Consider the following 14,124-nt stretch of genomic DNA (forward strand, 5'->3'; position numbering starts at 1 on the left):
TTGAACACTTGAATATTAGGACACAGCTCTGTTCTAGAAATCACTATATTATATTCTACATACAAGATTAAACCAGCATTTGTTATGTGCCTGCTCTGGGTCATCACTCCCGACCCTTCAGCTCTGCCTGGATGTCTGTGGTCCAAGTTTTCTCTTGGTCTTTATCTCTTTCACTCTTTCTGTTTTTAGTTCTCCTGATGCTATCAGTGAGCAGAAGTTATTTATGTAACTTCTGAATCTGAAATCTGAAAAATTCAAACTTCCAAGGAGAAAGGATCTAATTGGCTTCAGTAATCACCATTTTTAAATAGAGGGCCCCTTTCAGCAGGTATCTCAGACTTGACCACATCTCTGTCTGAGACCTTGGGGTCAGACACCCGTTCCTGCTCCAATTTGCCACGGCTGATAAGTAGAGACATGTGATGGCAACTATGCTGAGAAAGTATTAGAGGCTTCTCCGAAAAGGTCAGTGTAGTAATTAAAAAAAAGGAAAATAAGAGGCAGCCCATTACATATTTTTAGAGAGTTCCCATGCCTAGAAGTTTTTCATTGTATTGGGCTGAAATCTTCTATGCAAGTTTTACCCTGATCCTGGTTTTGTTTTCTCACACTCCACTCAAACTCTGTTCTCTTCAAATAGTGAGGTCAGATATTTATTTCCATCTCTTTCAGTCTTTCTTCATATGACAGCATTTCTAACATATCATCAACTTGGTCACCTTCACCTTCTGTGAATGTGGGGGACTCAATTTGTCCATGTGGTCTTAAAATGTGGCTACCAGAAACAAACACCATAGCTCAGAGGTGATCCACTTATCACAATAGGCGTAAGGCTTTTACTCCTTGTGATCACAGATCCATATCACCAAAGCCTTTCCAGTAGACAAGTCAGTCTACTGGTTTCTACCAAAATGCTCTCCAGCTGAGCTCTCTTATCTGAAGTTATATTATGAAGTTATTTTAACATGGGTACAGGCATTTACATATGCTCTATTAAGTTTCATCAACCTTATAATCACAGCTTTTGTTAATTGTGCTCCAGTTCACAAGCACTTTTATAGACATTATCTCATTTAATCCTCCCAACATCTAGATTTTGTCCCATAGTTGCTGCTTGACCCATATGATCACCCATTGCCAGTCTTTCTTATATTACCATTGGTGCTGGAGTTTTCAGTGCAACTTCAGACCTGGAGTAAATGTCCCCATATAGCATTAGAGAGCAAACTGCATTTCAAGCAGGATAGTAGGCAAGGTAGGATGCATGGTGGTTTGGGGATATATTTATTGCATAAACTGAAATTAGTGTTCAGGTGAGAGACCACAGAATATTAGCCAAAGGGGGATGATTCAGTGCATTGCTAAGCGACATTGTGTCAATAGAACAATATTTTCTTTCAAACCTACACAAACATGCTCTACGAAGTCAGTCAAATGCAGGGACAGGAATTCCCCAGAGATTTGTAAAATCATAGTTACAGTACATGGCATTTGACTAGACTCTTACTTCTTGAACTTTTGCACTGACCTTCTCACGTTCTATCCTTATACTTTATTCTTTCTCGCCATGGAAATAGAAAAGCTTTATGGTTCAAGGTGGTGCTCTCCCAGAATTGGGGTGCTGCCTGGTCTGCATGACTAGCCTGAGAGTCACTCTGTCAGCAGCGTTGCTCACTCAATTACTGTCATCTCCACCTCATTCCATTGCCTCTTCACCCTATATAAGGAGAGTATTATCTCTTGTTTGTTCCATGACATATTTTCACTGTCTTCGATCATAGGTGAAATGTAGGATTGCTTTTTTTTCCTTCACAAAAGTCTGAATATTACCTGCCAATGGAATGTAGATATAGATACATTATTTCATTAAATTAGGTTGCCTGGTGTCCAGACTCGACCAGCACATTCTCATGTTGACTTTTCTGACAGCTGAAAAATATTACCACATTTAAATCAAAGAAGTTGTATTGATTCCATGCTGTCTTTCCATTTATACATATAACACTATCTAATGTCAATATAAACAAATCATTTGGATACTCTAGTTGCTTCTAATAATTTAAGTGAGATTATATGTTGGGTTGAGACAATCTCATTGGTGTGTTTGTGTGTGTCTGTGTACCTGAAGAGGACTAAGCACAGAGGAAAAAACACACTCCTATAAACGCTTCCCTCCAACTGATGTCAGTTCAACACTGATAAATGTAAACACAGAAAAAAAGAATATAAGGAGTTTCTTGCTATTGGTAACAAAACACCTGGATAAAGATGAAACACAAATAGAAAGATCCTTTCTTTTAACAATTCCTCATGCTCACAGGTGGCAGATAGCCAAGGTTTTCTTATCGTTCTAACAAATTTCAAGAATGCTAGCATAGCAAATTATAGTTTTTAGAAGCTGAAAATCAGTTGCTGGTGAGTTGGATAAAATGGTTCATTTTACAAATGTGTCTGGTTTCAGGGACTGATACAGATTTTAGTTCAGCTACCCATATTTGCTTGCTGAATCATCAACATTCCATTTCACATCGGAAGAGCCCTGCTCTGCCTGCCAGGCAATAGGCATATTTTGGCTCATTCCCTCTACATGACTACTCTGTACAGTAGGCATTTTTACCTCCATTTTTATCATCATGGATGTGGAAAGGAAACAATTAAGCATTTTTTCCATTGGCCATTCAACTGGGAAATGATAGGAGCATGACTCCAGTTCTGCTAGGGTACACAGCCCATGCCTTCCTGCCCACACATTGCATCCCCTGTCATGCTCAGATTCTTTCCTTTCTATTCTTTTTACTTTGTGTTTTAGTTTATAAAAGTTGCTGGAATATAATATACCAGAAACAATACAGCCTGCAAAAAGGGAGATTTATTAAGTTGCAAGTTTATAGTTCTAAGACCATGAAAATGTCCAAATTAAGGCAAGGCTATAAGAATGTCCAAATCAAGGCATCCAGGTAAAGATACCTTGGTTCAAGGAGGCCGATGATGTTTGAGGTTTCTCTCTCAGCTGGAAAGACACAGGGAGAATTATACTTTTCTCTTCAGGCTTCTTCAATGGCTTCCCCAGGGGCATTTTTTTTATGTATCTCTAAAGCTCTCTGGCTGTATAGGCTCTGCTGATTCTAAAGCTCTTTCTAAAACAGCTCCCTCTTAAAGGGCTCCAGTAAGCAACCCCACTGTGATTGGGTGGAGACACATCTCCATGGAAACCATCTAATTAAAAGCATCCACAATTGGGTGGGTTACATCACCATGGAAATAATTAAAAAAAGATCCTCCCAGCAATATCGAATGAGGATTAAAGGGCATGGCTTTTGGGGGTGCATAATAGCTTCAAACAGGCATACCTTGTGACTCACAAACATGATGAACTGATCTATATGTTGCTTACTGATAATATTTTAATAGGATCCAGCATTTAATGGTCAATATTTCTCCAAAAATAATAGGGTTGATAGGAAATCATGTGTTCCAACCCTGAGCTCAGAGAACTGATGAGGGACAGAAGGAACCCTGCTTCTGTTTGATGGGAAGCTCTCAGATGGCCATTTCACCTTTTGTCATCCATCTACATTTCCACAAGAAAACAAATCCATGCAAGTATCAAGTTTGTTAGCCCTCAGTCAGGTAGAGACAACACCATCAGCCATTGTTCAGTATTGTTCAAACCTATTGCGCCTTCAGATGCTTCTCGTTGAGGTCCATGTTTTTACATTATTGAAAGAGTTAGCTTTAAGAACAAAGTGATTAGGTCCTCCACAGGTTCCAATCTGAGCAGAGCAAGAAAAACAGTTGCCATATCAGAATAACCGGAGGTGCTCCTAGCCTAGTGTTCCATTTACTGACCTCATCTTAAAATACAGAACTATCTTGCATCCTTTAAGCCCAGGAGCCATATTTAATTTTTCTTTAACCCAGTAGCATTTATTTTCATTCAAAAATAGAAATAAGGAGGGCGGGCCATAGTGGCTCAGCAGGCAGATTTCTGGCCTGCCATGCTGGAGACCCAGGTTCGATTCCTGGTGCCTGCCAGGCAAAAAAAAAAAAGAAGTAGAACAATATTATTTGTTCTTTGGAAGTCCTTATCAAATCTTTCTTTCTTTCTTTGGAAGTCCTTATCAAATATCATTGCCTGTTTGTCCACTAAAGGTTTTATCTTCCTAAAGACTCCAATTCAGGAAAACATAAAATTTCCTTCTCTTTGTACTTTCATTCACACATTCTTTCATCAAATATCTATTATGTGTAGAATCTCTGCAAGGGACCCTGTACACAGTTTCAAGAATCAGCAACTGAGAACATCCAACCCACCCCATCCTTTACCCAGTGACCTTGTAGACAGATGTCAGATTTTAAAACAAATTTCATTGCAAATATGTCTTCTTTTCTCCTGTATTTTTTTTTAATCTGGAAATTTGTAAGTATATAGAAAAGTCATGTAGAAATTATAGAGTTCTCATATACACACCTCACATACTCAATTTTCCCCATTATTAACACTTTGCATTAGTCTGATATTTTTGTCACAATCGATAGAACAATTTTATTACAATTATATTAATTGTAGATTTTGAAAAGCTTGGAAAATTCATTTGATTTAAAATTTTGATGCCCTTATAGTTAAAACACTCTGTTTATAAACAAATGGAAAAATTAGATTGAAGTAACTAACTTTGTCTGTCTACAAACAATTTGTAAACTCCTGGAAATAAATCAGATGAGTTAGTTGTATCCCAGTTTTAACAAAGTACAAGAATGAAAGTTGATAAAGAAACAAGATTTCTTTTAAAACATGGATATTATTTAAAGACCCATATGACAAAATAAGTCCTAGAGTGTTGCTAAAGTGAGACCATTTGAAACCCAACTCATCCTTGGAGTACCTGTAGGTAGATAAAATTATTGGACTAATTCCAATGGAAGGGTAGATATTTACAAAAGATGGTCACTTAAATGAAATTATCAAGCATGCAACAATAGCATGCTATTGCCCATGGAATGAATAAAGTGAGTATCTATTGAGCCTAATTGAAATCAGCAGCCAGGGGCATATTAAAGATCAGACTATATTAGAAATAGTTGAAGTCTACTTGTATGAGTTCTTTTTGGGAAAATTGATTTTATCTTCTCTTCACCTTAATGTTAATAGTTAAATTCTAATGCTGATTTGCCCAAGCTGTATACAGTCATAGGAGACACATTTTCATTCAATTCAGTTCTATGACAGCTTTTTAAATGATAAGTTTAAAGAAAAGTTCCTAAGGAGCACAAAGAGCTATGGAAGCAAACCTAAAATTCAATCTATGGGAACATCAGCGTCAGACATATTTTCAAATAAATTTTCCTCTATCTCCGCAGAGTTTGGCAAAATCTCCTTGACGACCATCATTAAAATGATATGGCTAAGAGATTTCATGGACACAGATAAAGAGAATCTTTATATCTTCCAAGATATTAGAAACAGAGGATGGAAACAGTGAATGGGTGTTGCTTCTGAGCCTAAATGTCAAAAGCTACTTGGTTTCTGGGCCTAGTTTTGTTGTTTTAAGCATATATAAAACTGGAGAAAATCTCAAAAGCATTCTTTTTGGTGCTCTAACACTGCTTTTGTCATTTTGAAGCCTACAGGAGAAAAGTTAAAAGCCCATATATGTGGAGACATTTTTATGCTATGCCATTCTGAAGGTATAGAAGTAAAGTTTATCCTATAAAACTGAAGGCTATCTAAAATGATCAGTAAATGGGTTGTAGTTAAACTGGGATAACTCTTCTTTAAGCGTTTGAAATTTATTCGACTTTTACTATCCAAACACAAGTAGACATTTAGCAATAAGATTTCTGGATCTACTCAACATTCAGCTAGGGGAAAAGGAATTTTAAACATTAAGTAACAAATAGACAAATATACACCCCAGTTTTGCATAGATGATTGTCTTTTTTTGTTTTTTTTTTTTTTGGATGATTGTCTTTTTGATGCTTTTTAAAAGATAAAAACAACTTACAGAAGAGTTGGGATCAAAGTAACTAAATACTCATTAAGAAATCTCTTACTGATCCCTGATTTTTTTGCCAGGCCATACAAGTCTTTGGGAATATAAAGGTTCTGTTTTTGTCCTGAAGCTACTCACACTGTAACATAATTCATCCATTGATTTATTCATAGGAAAAGTCTTCATTAAGCACCTACTAAGCATAAGGCACCTTATACAGAGTTGAAGACATATTGATGAGCCAAACAGGCATGATTCCTGCCTTTATAGTCTGCTAAGTCTGGTGGGGAACATAAGCATCCATCAGATTAGTAAGAAAGTGCCTGTAGAATCACCACATAGACTCTGTCTTGGTTTGCTAAAGCAGATGTAATGCAAAATACCAGAAATGGGTTGGCTCCTATGCGGAGGATTTATTAATTTACAAGCTTACTGTTCTTAGGATGTGAAAAATGTCTAAACCAAGGCATCATCGAACAATATCTGGACTCCTTTGTCACACGGAGATGGACATGGCTGGCATCACCTGGTTCTCTCCCGAGTTTCATTGCTTCAGCTTCTGACTTCAGTGCCTTCCTCTCTCAACTTCTCCAGGGCTTTTTTTTTTACATCTTTTATCCTCTTTTAAAGGACTCCAGGTCTACAGATACCCTCCGGGTTTGACTCCTGCTCTGCTGTATCTGGTGCCTCTGTTCCTAGTGTGGTAGCTCCCCCCAGCCCATTGAGAATAATGGTGACAGCTGATGTACTCAACATTGGTAAAAACTCCATGAGGGTAAGACAAAAGAAGTCTACGACTTATTGGGTAGTCTGAAAAAAGTTCTCCTGCAGTCTAAGGACCAGATTACTGCAGGATATGCAGTTAGAAAGAATCACGTGGAAGGGAAAGCTGCAATCGCAAATAAAATTACCAGTTGTATTTTTCAGCTGTTACAGGAAGCAGGTATCAATACCGCTTTCACTGGAAAATGTGGAGAAACAGTTATCGTTGCACCCCACTGTGAAATGATTCCAATTGAATGGGTTTATAGAAGAATAGTAACTGGTTCTTTTCTCAAAAGAAACCCTGGTGTTAAAGAAGGGCATAAGTTTTACCCACCTAAAGTGGAGATGTTTTTCAAGGATGATGCCAATAATGATCCACAGTGGTCTGAGGAACAAGCTAATTGCTACGAAAGTTTACTTTGCTGGACTTGTTCTAGGCCAAACTGAAGTTGATATCATGAGTCATGCTACACAGGCAATTTTTGAAATATTGGAAAAATCCTGGATGCCTCAGAACTGTACACTGGTTGCTATGAAGATTGAATTTGGTGTTGATGTAACCACCAAAGAAATTGTACTTGCTGGTATTATCGATAATGATTCCTGGAGACTGGCCATCAGGAGATTGAAGCTGACAGAAAGACAAACAGTCATATGGTGACCTCAAAGAAGTAACTCCTGAAGGACTCCAGATGGCAAAGAAAGATTTTGAGTGGGTTGCAGAGAGAGTAGAGTTGCTTCTGAAATCAGAAAGTCAGTGCAGGGTTGTAGTATTGATGGACTCAACTTCTAATCTTGGTCACTGTGAAAAAATCAAGAAGGCATATGGAAGTTTCGGCATTCTGCATGAACTTCAGGTAACCTCTGCCCATGAAGGACCAGATGAAACTCTGAGGATGAAAGCTGAGTATGAAGGAGATAGTATTTCTACTGTATTGTTGCAGTAGCAGGCAGAAGCAATGGTTTATGATCAGTGATGTCTGGGAATACTGCATATCCAGTTATCAGCTGTTCTCCCCTCATACCAGCCTTGGGGGCTCAGGATGTGTGGCCTTCTCTTAGACTACTCAGTGGTCTTGGCTGTTCAACATACTTTCTCCAGAAGGCTCAGCTCAGTTTGCTGCTCAGGTATTTGGATTTGGTATGGGCAACCATTTGGTGTGGGCAAAACTGCGAGCAAGTATATTAAACAATGGATTTCCTTGAAACAGGCTGACAAGAAACTCAGAGATTACAGTTAATAAGAGCATCATTGCATTTTTTTTAGGAGAGAAGCTACACATTTCTAAATTTGGCTGCAGATAAAAAGCAAGATGAGGGTGGGCCACGGTGGCTCAGCAGACAAGGACGCTTGCCTGCCATGCCAGAGGACCCAGGTTCGATTCCCGGTGCCTGCCCATGTTAAAAAAAAAAAAAAAAAAAAAGGCAAGATGATTCTAAATCAAACAGAAAATAAATAAAATTTGTTGAATTAAAAAAAAAAGGGGGGGACTCCAGTAAGAGGATTAAGACCCACCCTGGGGCACTCCTCAACTGGAAGAACCTAATCAAAAGCCCCTACCGACAATAGGTTTACACCTGTAAGAATGAATTAGAAGAACATGATTTTTTTTAGGGCTACATACAGCTTTAAACCTCATAAAATCTAAAATGCAGCAATGAGAAATATATGTACAAAACTGAAAAATTGGAGGATTTCATTTCATAAAAAAAAATCAGAGAAATGCTAATAAACTGACATCTAAAGAGTGGGTAGAAGTAAGAGGAAATGCTTGGGAAAAGAGGGTAAGACAGTGTGTTCCTAGAAGAAGGACCAGAATCTACAAAAGTCCTGTGATGATGGAAAAAATTCCGATCAAGGTCTCAGAAGAAATCTACAGAGGCTGGATTGCCCTAGGTAGAAGAGGTAGGTTTACCAGATAAAATACAGAGTGCCTAGTTAAATTTGAATTTCAGGTAAACTTTTTGATTAGAAGTAAGTACCATATTACTTCTACAGATCTGCTAAAAAGTATTTGTTTATTTAAAATTGAAATGTACCTGGGCACCCTATATTTTTATTTGCTAAATCTGGCACCTGTAGGGATGGTATGCTTGGTGGAACTTAATGCAAAAAGTCACAAAGGGGCAACTCCATGCTAGATTGATAGGGATTGAGTTTGTGGGAGGTGAGAAAATGGTGACAGCAGATATAGCAAACCTTCAACAGTTTAGCTGTAAAAAGTAGAAGAAAGATTCTACAGGAGCTGGGAGTGGGGGTGGAGAAAAGAAAGGATTGAGTGAGGGTTTATATTTTCATTTGTTAAATGGAAAAGATTTATGCATGTTTAAAAGCCAAATTATAGAATCCAGTTGACAGAGAGTTTAATTATACAAGTGAAGAAAAAGGAGGAATATTGAATATTTATAACTTCCAAGAAGGTAGAAAGTGGTGGGATTCAAAGAGATTGGTCTTAAATAAAAGAAAGAATGTACTCTTCACTGCAACAGGAAGGCCAGAAGATATTAAGGTTCAGTGCAGATTGTTTCGTGTATTTGATATTTAGGAAATACTTAATGGTTGATATTTGGGAATTCTTATCTAGAAGCCTCTATCTTCTCTTCCAAGTAAGACTCAAGTTCACATGCTAAATACAAGGAGGCGAAAGGCTGTTTCAGAGTGAAGGTTAAGGAGGTTTAATAAGTCACTGTGAACTGGGTTGTGCAACCCAAGATGATATCAAGCAGTGTTAGTGGCTCATTTGTTGAATAATTTCACAATTATGTAAGTACTGTTTTTGCTTAGCGGAAAAAGTTTACATGGGGCATGGAAGAAGAATTAATTAATGGGGTGAGAGGAAAGATAATCATGGCAGGTGTAAAAGTGGAGGAAGAAACTATGCTGCTCTGACCTTAAGAAATGAGTAGGATGGGCGTAGAAGGTGGAAGTGGGAACATCTTTCTCAGAGCATAGGGAACTGGAGGCAGGAAGGAAAGAGGTCTATTATTTACTTTCATTGTGCCTCCAGTAAATTTACTGTTTTGCTTTGGGGAAACAGACAAAACATCATAAATGTCCCCAGAATTTATAAGAGGGAAAAATAACTGAAGGTTGGGATGGTTGGTGAAAAGCTTCTGTAAAGACATTGAATGGGAAAGGAAGATAGGTTAAACCTTCCTAAGAGGAAACACGCAGGAAAAGATTGCCAAGAAAAAGACACAGTGTCTGGAAAGCCTGGACTTGGCTCCTAGACTTTCTTTTTAGATGCCTCAATAATTTTTTTTCAGATAAAATTTATGTGACTTACAAAATTCCTCTGTTCATTTTATCCACTTGTCCATCAAGTTATTTGAGATATCCAATCTTTCTAGATATTTGTGGTTTAGCCTTAAATTGCCAGAGATTTTCTTGTCCTTGGAAAAGAAAGAAGTTCATTCTACTCACCCTTAAAATATGTATGGAATGGCTACTCTGCACTCACCCACACTATGCAAAACTCTGAGTCACTAATAACAAATATGATATAAGGTGCTGTGGGTTTAAACTTAAACTGGCATAGCCAATCATTGCTCCATAAAAGAGAGTTCAGTGGAGAAAATGAGCACTGGGCCTGGAGGGGTCAAAGATAGCATATGAAAGAACTTGGGGCTTATCTGTAGATTCAACCTCAAGGGATAAAATCTAGCTACAGGATTTCATTAAATTTTTTAATCTAATCACGCAATTTTATGAATTCCATAACAAAACTCCTGTGTTTGCAGCTTTAATATGTTTTATGGAGGAGATTGCCTAGAGACTGGTAAACACCACTTTGGCTTTTGATATTTTCACTGGTTTGCAGTTTCATGAAGATAATCAAGAAATTATAGGAAACTTTTTTTTTATAGTAGAGTGCTCAATTACTATTTTTTAAAGCTATCTTTAATCCTCAGATTTTGATGTTCCTACCTTTTTTGTTGTTAAAATGTCTTTATTTTATGAAATAATGGTGATAGGTCATGGTAGATTTTTAAACTTTTTTGTTTTTGTTTTTAATGCTTATGATTGTTAGCATGGGATTGTTTTAAATGCTATTAGGTGTATGAACTTCAGAAATCTGGAAAACTACTTGTGACCAAATTATAAAGAGTTGCATATTGCCACACCCAAGCCTGAAGTCAAATCTCTTCCAGACTACCATCAGCACACATTTTATGATGGTTCAGTGGGTGGGAACTCTGCATGTGGCACTGGGTTGGGATAGTTTCCTGTCTGTGATTTGAAAGCATGACCATCTAGATTAACACAATTCAGACCAAAACAACTAAGCCCATTGCCATCAGAGGTCAGAAACCTTTCCCTTGGAGAGGGCAGGATGCCAGACGCAATGGTAAAACACGCATTCATGTTTTCCTGCCAAGAAACCAACAAAACAATAACGGCCAGCTACAACCACTCAAGCTTTGGCAGGTCTGTCAGAAAACACATTTATTACTTTTTTATTCTCAGGAAATCAGTGGTGAAATTTTTATCAGGGTAGCTCCCTCAGCATCTCACTATAGACACTGCCTTGGGCTTTTTTTAACTGAGATGTCTGGTACCCTGGGCATTTACCCACTCATGCTTCTTAGTAAGATCTCAAGAAGAAGCCTTGCTTTCCCCCCTTGCTAACCACCTGATCTTTAAAATTACATGGAAAAAAAGTAGCCACCCTCTGCTTGAATGAGTTAATAGATGTAACCATATTGTCAGGATTTTAAACGGATGTTAGTTTTTCAGTCTTGCTGAAATTGACGGCTTATTAGAAGTCTTGCATTATAACTAAGATTGAAGGAGTCAGAGTCCCATTATGACAGAATTACTTTTGTGATGCTCTCATACAAAGCTAGGGTGTAGCCACGTTCTCATTTAGGGTACAGAACATGGGGTAGAGCCAAGGCCCAGCAAGTGGGTGGGGCCTTCGCTGTTGGTTGGTAGGATGAGCAAGTTCATAAAAACAGGCCACCCCTTGGTGATGCTCTCTACATGCCACATTGTCTTGTTTTTACCTTTCGTTCCTTAATATCATTTCATCATACCTTTAACAACTGATATGTCAACACATCACCATAGTACCTTTAAAAACTATATCAAAGTCTGACACTTTGGGAGATTATGTTGAGGAGTAGCCTAAGTGTACTTCTCAGATGAACTCATGTCCTCGTCCTAGTTATCTTTCAGTGATGTGGTTCTATACAAACATGGCTGGATTCTGGCTTGCTCCATAGCTTGTTTAAAATCTTCCTTCCTGAAGAAATGCAAAATAGTCTTTTCCTTACTTCAGTGTATTTTTTTTTTTTTTTTTTTTTTTGCTGAAGATACCTACGGGGTAATAAACACAGTCACAGTATTTAATCGACATCAACTAACTAATTACTAACTAATTAAATAGATGTAATAATCATCAACTAACATTTAGTTAGCATTTGCTACGGTTTAAATGTTGTGCTTTGACTGTCCTTGTGTATTTTATCAATTGGCATGCAGTTCACGTATCTAAACATGACATAAGATTCAAGTGTACAAGTACTAAATAAGCCTTACTGGCAGTGCAGTGTAGAGACCGTGGCGTTAGCCATGCCTAGTTCAAATCTTGGGTCACTGGCTTGTTAGCTTGACAAGTTTAACCTCTCCTAGCTTTGATTTCTTTTTCTGTAAAATAGGAAAAATGCTACTTACATTAGCTGCAATGAGACTCTGAGAGCACTTATGTGTCTCCTGACACAAAGTAAGGCTGAAAACCCTGGGATTTCTAATCATCATTAAAATGAGACCAGGGGAAGAAGAGCAGGAAAAGCCCACTGAGCATGAGGGGATAAAGGAAGACAACAGAAAAGTTGTGTCAAGTCAGCCTTTGAGTAAAGAGTGATATTTCTATAAGAAGAGAAACGGAGAGATGGCACAAGAAATAGAGTATGTAGAGTCAGAGAGGAAAAATAAAAAAGCCTATTATTTGTTGAGTGTAGCTGATAAGTCAGACATTGCATAGAGTAGATTATGCGTATTATCTCTTTTAAACTTCCCTGGAAGTCTACACCAAGAGAAATAATAGCTCTATTTTTCAGGTGCAAAGTTGAAGCTGGGAGACCTTAAATAGCTTTTCTTAGGTGAAACAAGTAGTGAAAGGTGGACCGTGGATTCAAGCCCACTTTTCCCAGCTCCCAAGATATGCGCTTTCCACTGAGGCAGGATATGCTCTGGTTATTAACTTGTGCTCTGAAACCAAACTCTTCCTATGAGTTCAACCCATTTTAACTTTGGTCCTAAAAGTGAAGGTTGTTTTCATTTTCTGGTGTGTGTGTGTGGGGTGGGGAGGGTGAGAGGGGGAACTCAACTTGTCCTGAAGATATTCCAATGCAATGTTATTCCAGCCGGTGTGTATAGGTTCAGGAACCTGAAGTCAATGTTGCACTTTCCCTTCCCCCCACAGGGGCCTATCTATTCATGGGCTAAGGGCCTGCCCACTTATAATCCATTGCACTCTGGAGTCTGCAGATAAACCTGAAAGAGAGCAAGCTTCCTTGCCTGTCATTTAGTGTCTTAACTTGCTCCAAGATACCACAACAGAAAAGGTGAGTACCATGTAAGGGAAAAAAAACGAGACAACAAAAAACGCAAGACGCTTGTCGAAGGAGGAAAGAATCAAATATTTACCTAGCACTGTACACTGTGTTTGGGATTTCACATGTGGCATTATTTAATCATCAATACAAGCCTGTGAGGTAGATGTTATTATCAGTTTGTGCAGATATCAAATAGGTTTCTCAAAGTCACATGGGGCAATAGTTTCCAAAATGGTGATTTCATACCAAATTTTCAAAAACCACAAGAATATTTGCATTTAAGTAAAAGGTGTATATGCTGAGAAATGCAAATAATCTGGATAAGTTACAAAAAAATTATATTCCTCATCATCTATGCACAAAATGCATTTTATTTCCTTTTGTCGTGATCCTGACATATGAGAGAGAGAGAGACAATCACAAAGGGTTCTCTCAAATAAATCTTCATCTTTTCTTCTCAAAAGACAAAATGCTGACCAAGCTGGATAATATTTTATATATTGGATTTGGTTTCTTATAGTGGTACAAATGGATGTATGTGTTGACTAATGGCAAACTATACCTGTGAATGAGCCATGCCCTGTAAAGGCTCCAACAATCTTTGAAAAAAATTAGAAACCACTCTGTCTTCTGAACCTAATAAAACTGGAATGGAGCTGCTGGCTAAGGATGAAAGGGCAATCTGCCTCTTATGTATGTTCTTGGCTTCTTTGTACAACTGTTAATATGAAGCTGTTAAAAAAAATATATATATATATATGGTATCGCTGGGGATTTATTGTTATGTTATCAGTCATTTACTTTG

General features: G+C 37.9%; 1 pseudogene; it reads left to right on the forward strand.

The window, feature by feature from the left end:
* Window positions 1–6,684: 6,684 nt before the first annotated feature.
* LOC143645778 (bifunctional phosphoribosylaminoimidazole carboxylase/phosphoribosylaminoimidazole succinocarboxamide synthetase pseudogene) lies at window positions 6,685–7,999 on the forward strand (annotated as a pseudogene).
* Window positions 8,000–14,124: the final 6,125 nt, after the last annotated feature.

The sequence above is a fragment of the Tamandua tetradactyla genome, chromosome 9, assembly GCF_023851605.1.
Source record: "Tamandua tetradactyla isolate mTamTet1 chromosome 9, mTamTet1.pri, whole genome shotgun sequence".
NCBI lineage: Eukaryota > Metazoa > Chordata > Mammalia > Pilosa > Myrmecophagidae > Tamandua > Tamandua tetradactyla.